The following is an 8,019-nucleotide window of genomic DNA, read 5'->3' as shown; positions in this document are numbered from 1 at the left end:
CTTCCAGTACTTGAAAGAGGCCTACAGGAAAGCTGGGGAGGGGCTTTTCAGCAGAGAAGATAGTGATAGGACAAGGGGTAATGGTTTTAAACTGAGAGAGGGGAGATTTAGGTTAGATATTAGGAAGAAATTCTTCACTATAAGGGTGGTGAGGAACTGGAATGGGTTGCCCAGGGCAGTTGCTGATTTTGTGCAACCTGTTCTAGTGGTAGGGTTCACGGCTTATGGCAGGGGGGTTGGAACTTGATGATCTTTAAGATCCTTTCCAACCTTTATGATTGTATGATTCTATGAAAGCAGAGTTGCTGACAGGGGAAAAAAAAAAAAAAATCCCTGCTTTTTCAGTACTCTGTTTCATCTTCAGTGCAGTTAATTCTTAGATGGCAGGAAAAGGCCCTGAACCATCCAACAGGAATTAAGTCGTGATTACTTAGTGCTCTTACCTGTTGGGATTTTTTTGTTGTTGTTACCAAGAGGTTATTAAATATTTCAGAAGAAATGTTTGCTTTAACTCATAATTTCTAGACATCTCAAATCTGGGATGATGTAATTATGAACAGCCAACAATGCTTTAAAGCCTCAAAGTACACTGAAAAAAATATCTCTGTGGACTGCTAAAGGACTCCAGCCTCCACATATTTGAATTTCATTATATTTGTTTCCTATTAAGTAAGCAGAGCCCTCAGGCTAAAGCATGGTGAGAGTACTTGTGAGAAATGTTTGTCCTTGTTTTTGTAACTTAAAATCATGCCATCTAATAAAGACTAAAGTAAGAACTCTCCAATCCATTATTCCTGCCCTTTCGATTTATTTTCTTAAGTGGAAAGAGAAATTAGAGAGCTTGAACAATGAGCGTGGTGGCAATAAATTACAGAGGTGGATGGTAAACATGCACTACATATGTATTAATTCTGCTCATTTAATCACCCACTACCAGTCTGTCTACCTCCTCCGAGATGACTTTGAGCATTCCAAAGCCCTAAGCAGCCTCAAATAATAACAAAAAATGCCATTCTTTGCCCCAAAATTGCTCAAGGCCAAGGCCCCAGGCCATCAAAATTCAGTTCTCCAAAACAAGTTTAGTTGTGTAATACTAGATTATTATGAAAAGAAATTGTAGGTACTAAAAAAATTTCCTCACCCTCCAAAACATAAAGCCTAAAGAATTCCCTCCCACCACCACCATGGGAATGCATCCTGCTCTCACAGATGCCAAGATACCAACATTATGGCCACTTATAGGGATGGGGGGAATTAAAAACAAATTACTGACCTACATTGTAAAGCTGTTACACTTTAACTCAAGGCATTTGGTTTTACGACAAAGCAGGATACAAAGTGTGCCCAACAACACTTCTAAAACCTCATAAAATAGAGGGGAGACTTTACAGTGACTTCATGCTTGTATGTTATTCTACAAGCTCACAAAGACCCATTTTTCCACAGATCCCCTGCAAGACCAGTGTGGTCGCTTCAAATCAATAATGCAAATTAATAACATTAAAACTCTTCCTCATCTAATCGACCCGAAATACAAACTCCCCCACTTTCTTCCCCCAACGGATCTGCTTCAGAAAAGCCACCTGCACTGAAAGGCAAATTAACCTTTGGATGCTCATCCAAATACAAAACCAGGCAACAGAAGGGGTACGTTCTACAGAGGGGCAGGTGGTTTTCCCTACAGCCATTTAAAAAGCTTCTGGCCTCTCTCAGAACTAGAAAATTGAAAATTCCTCAGTGAAGTGTGGGGTAAAAGAGAGCAGCCAGAGGCAGCGGCTGACCTGTAGCTGCACTTGAGCTGAAGTCAGCAGGAAGATTTAAATGGATGCTTTGTATAAGCTGTTCCGAAAAATGCAAACATGTCTTCAACGGTTTTCCTCTCTTTTTCCTCCTGGCTCCCCCTAGTGCTCCTCAGCATATACTGCCTTTTTCTTCCTATTGCATTTAATGCAAATATAAACAATTGCTAAGATTTTTTTTTTTAAGACCTGCAGTAACTCTTACAAACTGCTTAGGGATTTTTACTGAACATATTATTTGTATGTACATCACTCCAATAATCATGCACTGACACCAGCCTATCTATCAGAAACCTTTATGTGTTAAATACTTCATGTATGGGCTAGCACATTTTAAATTTTACTCATTTTAAAGGCATCCATCAGCTCTGTCCTTAAAGAAGGTCAGCTAAAATTAATCCCTTTCCCTGCACATTCTCACCCCAAACAGGAATTACATCTGAACGGGAGGTTACTAAAGCCCAACAGCTGAAAAATGAAACAGATTAAAATTTTATGTGTGCTCTGAAGGGTCACTTATAAAATGTTAATCACATCCCTCATCTACTATGTAACACACGATTAAGAACCATACCTGACTCCAACTTCATAACTGGAGGAGCAGCAAACTCATGACGACATCATCATTTTACTTGCAGATGTATGCAAACAGAAAGTAGTCCTCCAAAATCAGCAACTCCCTGAAGAGCTAAGCAGGTAATTTTAGAATAATTAAAGTCTTCACCTCTCCAAATTGCATCTATCCCAACTTTGTATAACCAACCATGTCAGTGGACAAGGCCTATTTACACAATACAAAATGTGAAAAGGAAAGCTCATTTCAGAGGGAACAAGAAAATGTTTTGCTCAATATCTAAAATTCCACCTCTCATCACACATGTAGCATGAGAGGCCCAACCTTACAGTTTGTGTCACAGCACACTAAAAAAAGCTATTTGCAGTTGCTACAAATAAAAAATGTGCCCAGCCAAGTAAGACCTCGCTGTCTAATACAATGAAAGACAGTCCTTGCATCAGCGCTAGTATTTTTCTTCACTAGATTGCAAGATTATTTCATGTGTATAAAATCATTTATCTGCTATCTCACATTTCTGAAACAACTACATGTATTCATCACTTGTCAGATTGCTAATATAATTCTGTTGCTAATGTGCCTTTGTGTGAGGGTCACATGGTCAGCCAACACAACCCTGGAATGCTTGCGCTTTCTGTCCCATGGTAAGGATCATCAGCCCTGACAGGCTCTGGATACCTGGAAGAAAATAACTCACCACATGACATAAATGGCAAGCTCCAGATACATAGGTTACTTCAAGTCAAATACACTGATGTAAATCTTGGCAAACATCACTCCTTTACACATCTCTCAGTGGAATCTGACAGCTCCTTTGTTACACAGCGCACAGATCTATACTTAAAATCATTGTCACACCCTCTGGAAATAGTTTAAGAAATGTCAGTTTTCTCACGCTAATGGTAGTTTACATATCTGCTCTCTTCCTACAGAAACAACTTATAATTTTTCTCCTGTGTATTTGTTTTTGCAGTTTGCAGTCACAAAACTACTGCCATCCAAATCTACACTTTGGAAAGGTAAAAGACTGCTACTGTCCTGTAAAAAAAGAAAAGGTGATAGCATGGAAAGGGAGTAACGTCTACCCCTCACAAATGAAAAAGGAGTCTCAAGCTGCACCTGCCACTAGACATGAGAAGTTATCCAGTATATCCGAAAAAAAAAAAAAAAAAAAAAATTATTGTATCATAGTCAGAATCTACTTGAGTCTGAACACCAGCAGAACACATTTTCTAATATCAAATCAACATTCAAGACCTCAGCTCTTTTCCTCATATGACATCCTCAAATTCCCAAGCTTAACATCACAAAGAGACAAAGTTTCATACCTACTAAATTGAGCAGAGATTCCCAATCCCAAGGAGTCAGACCTGTAGGCCTGATAGCAAAATTGAGAGAGAAAAGTCCTGAAAACATTTGTTTCAAAACAGCAGTGCTCGTAAGGACATAAAATTATGCCTGGCTTTATTGCCCATTTTGGAATTTCCACTCGAGTGCCAGGGAAAAGGAATGGTTTGTTTTCTGAGAGTAGGCAGAATCCTGTGAGAAGGTCACCTAGGAAGGATCATACCTGTTTAACTTTCCATGACCACAGCAAGACAGTCTCTACTAGCTGTCATCACAGGATGAAATTACTTTCACAAGCATAAGAACTTCCACTGAAAGATGTCAGCACACAAAGACCTGTATCCAAACAGCTGCATATTAGCCAAGGAACTAAAGGCATAAACCTAAGCTATTTAACACCTTGTCACTTAATCCAACAACCACACTATTTTTAACTTTTTCTCTTTAAAAATAATATAGATGACATGGTAAAGTAACACATAATAAAGAGTCGGTGACAATTTACACAGAACCTAAATTGCAGAGGTCCAATACTTCCTATAGACTTCTGAAATAAGCCCTTTTTGGGGAAAAAAAGTTTTATACAAATTTTTTCCTCTTCTTGAAAAAATAAATAAATGTTGTCACTACCAGCAAAGGAGTTGAAAAATTGCAAAGACCTACTCTGGTTCTCACAAAGCATGAATTAATGTCTGACATAACTCAAAAGCTTCTTGTTCAAGAGCAGTTTTTTGAAAGTTCTTGGATCTTGACATTTATTTCAAGTGTTGGAGAACCTAAGAAGTCCATCAGTAAGTTAGTGCAATGGTTAATTAGTTATCACTTAAAATATTTTTTTTCCTTTTATGCAAGTTCATATTCTTGTTTACTTATTGCTTCTTGCTGCTGTGACTCTTGTATGTGCAAACATATGCTCTTTGATGGTTCTCCCCTTTGTTCACTGACAGGTACAAACTCAGAATTTGCTTCTCTGTTGCCATCTACATTAAGAGTTTAGATACATTTTTCCAACACCTATAACCAATACTGACTTCAATTTAAAAACAGGGCTTTAACTTAATCCATCAAACCTGACTATATTCCAGAAGTGAGGTCATTAACATGGGAAAGGAAATTTCCTTTTCTGCATTCAGTGTATCTGACAACTGTCAGCTCTTGACTGCCATTTATCCACAGGGACTTTGTTGTCTGCTGACTGTTGCCCGTAAGCCTTGATACCTTGCTCTACTCTTCTTTTAGGATAGTGTTCCTCATCCTGAAGACACATCCAGCCTTCTTTGATGGTGATTAACTTCTCAAAGGTTTAAGACTATCTTTCAAAAGAGCCAGCTAATATGCTCTTTAATTCAATCGAACACATGAGGCTATGCCACCATTTTTAATTTTTCTGCTCTATGTGGCCTAGATAAAACTGCCAGGAAAGATTTTGCATTTTCTTCCAATTGTGTGTTCATTTGGGTTTGTTGTTTTTTAAAAAACAAAAACAAAAACAAACAAACAAAACAACAAACAACTAACTACTGAACATCAGAAAATTTTATCTTAATTCAATAATTCTTCATTAAGTGTAACATTTTCAGGAGTCAGTTTCCTAGACAGATGTAAGCAAACCCTTTATCTAACAGATCAGCTAGACCCATTATAATACCTGTTTTCTATTAGTGTGAATAGCATGCGCTGCATGTCAGTTCTTAAGGTTTTGAACAGTTTTACATTAACCATTTTAAAAAAACTATTCCTCAGTCTCCACAAATGTACAATACAAATCTTCAAAAGTATTTGTTCAGTCTTTATTTATTGCTGTAATGTGATGGGTTTGTTCACCGTTACATGATTATTTCTAATATTCAACTTCATTCTCACTACAGATGTACATAAGAGTTTTGCCTTTTCAGCACTGCTGTAGACAACCTTAATGCAGCCATCAGACATATGTCACTGTTCTTTTTGTTCCTGGTATTTTTAGAATTTCTCATTAGCCCTAAATCCTGAAGAAAATCTGATGAGTTTTCTTTAATCATCTTTATAAAAAACATTGGCTGCTGCACTTGAACTGCTTCTAAATCAAGATGAGACTCTTCCTTTGCTTAAACTGTCCTTTAGTATTTGGCTCTGCACGTTCTCGATTGCCACCAGTTCTCACACTTCTCCCCCTCAAACTCTGAGAGACTCTTGTAAACAATGTTAGAAATATATTAGCGATGTAACAGTACATCACATCATGAAGAACCAAACATTTGCTCAGCCCCCCATATTTACTGTCCTCAAAGACAGGAATGTTACATACTTTTGCAGCCATCTTCTCCCATGACCTTATGAACTGCAATTAGGAGATACTCAGATTACAGGGTAGGGAGAGCTCAAGGAGAGAGAGAAGAAACAATGGCCAACATTTCTGTGAATATTTTCTTAGCATTTAACTGCTGCCAAAGAAACTAGAATAGCATGAGGATGTCTCGGGAAATCCTCTGGCAACATCTTCCTTTCCCTGACAAAAGACGGTGGAACACAGATGAATCGTAGGGGAATGTATCTCCTTACATTAATATTGGGTTTCTTTGAAGATAAAAACCTTTTCCAAACAGCACATAACCTAAAGACTTCCAAGCCAATCTGACCTCAAAGTTCATTCAAACCTGGCTTAATTCCAACTGCCTTATACCAAAAGCACTTTGTTTTTCACTTTTGTATTTTGCCCAAGGCTGCAGATGTCGCAGGCAGTTACAGACCTAAACACAGATTGTACTGAAAAAGACAAGACCTATTAATGGCCTGCAGATGAGGAGTAGGACCAAAGGTCAACACAATGTCTATGTAATAAGCTTGCATTCATAAGGTTCAGCCTTACTTAGCTTGTTTGCTGAAATACATTAACCAATTTGTCAAAAAAAACCCTCAACAATAAAACCTCCAATCAAAAATTAACAAAAAACCCAAACCCACACTTATCCCAGAGACTGATTATGTGATATACACAGTATTTAGCATAATAGATCTCTACAACCACCCTGCAATCCTGCCCTTACCCTATACATTTCCATTTGGTGCTTTATTTGTAATAACAAATACATCGTGCATTTTAGCCAGCTTCTCCTGCACACAAAACCAACAGGTAGTGAATGACCACCACCAATTGGTAGTCTTTTGCTTATTTGCAGAAGTACAAGACAGCTGCTTGACTGCCAGTGAAGTCTGTATTTAGTAATCTCCTGTGCCTTGACTTTAAAAGCCCCCCATCAATTCCCTTCTAACACTTAAGAGCAGGGGAACTGCATTCTTTGCTGCAATAAATTTGTATATATAATTTTGTACAAGTGCCTTTGTAATAGGTTGATATGGAGTCTCCCAATCCAGTAGCTGTCATGCAACTGTCCCCACATTTCAATGTTCAGTTATGCAGCAGCATTTTCTTCCATCTTAACGATCATCTCTTGCAACAGGAAACACAAGGTATATCAGAAGGTTTTTTAAACTCACGTTGTAAAATAAGATGTTATTTCACAATTGATTAAGTTGCTTCAAGCTTACATTGCTGCCAAAAAGGGAAGTCGTGCCCTGCCTGCTGTCACCTGTTGCACCACTTCTGGGAATGGCATGACTGCAAAGGGAGACAGATCAGCCTGTTGGGCACCCTGAAAATTAAACAGCTGGAATAAAAAAAAAAAACATAGCTCCCTTACTTCCATTAAAAATGCAGCTTTTGGAGAAGCCAGAGAAGCTGTGGAGGGGTTTACTACGTGTAACCTGTGTGAAATTTTTTGAACTATCTTTATCAGTCATTTCTAAAATGGACAATCCAGGCTACAATACAAAAAGAACAAAAGAAAAATTCCATCCAGCCATGAACATTTTTTTTAAGGAAGGGAGCATGCAATTTTAAAATATTTCTATAAAATGTGGTGTCATAAACAGTTAAAACAAAAATAAAAAGAGATCCTGTCCCCTCTTCCTCAATCCTATGCCCAGGCTGCAGCCACACATCTTGATCTGCTAATGCAAGGGGGTTCTTGCAATTTGCCACGAAATTGTTCACAAAATCAATTACTCTTAAAAATAATCCGTCACTTAAAACTTATGCCACCAAACCACAACTCACTTAACTGATTTGTCACAAACTTGAGATAAACCGTGTCTGATCACTAAACTAAGTTTAACTAGCAGTGTTTGGTGGATTTATTTTTTTGGGGGCAGGTGCACATGGAGTCTGTTTGCTTAACACTGAACCTTACTAGAGAGCTTGCTTTTTTTGTAACAAGTAGCACTTCTGTGTAAGGTGGGCCAAATACATACGTTATAGTC

This window comes from Apus apus, chromosome 1 (assembly GCF_020740795.1).
Source record: "Apus apus isolate bApuApu2 chromosome 1, bApuApu2.pri.cur, whole genome shotgun sequence".
Classification (NCBI taxonomy): Eukaryota; Metazoa; Chordata; class Aves; order Apodiformes; family Apodidae; genus Apus; species Apus apus.
The sequence above is the reverse complement of the archived record's forward strand: the minus strand, read 5'-3'. Positions refer to the sequence as shown.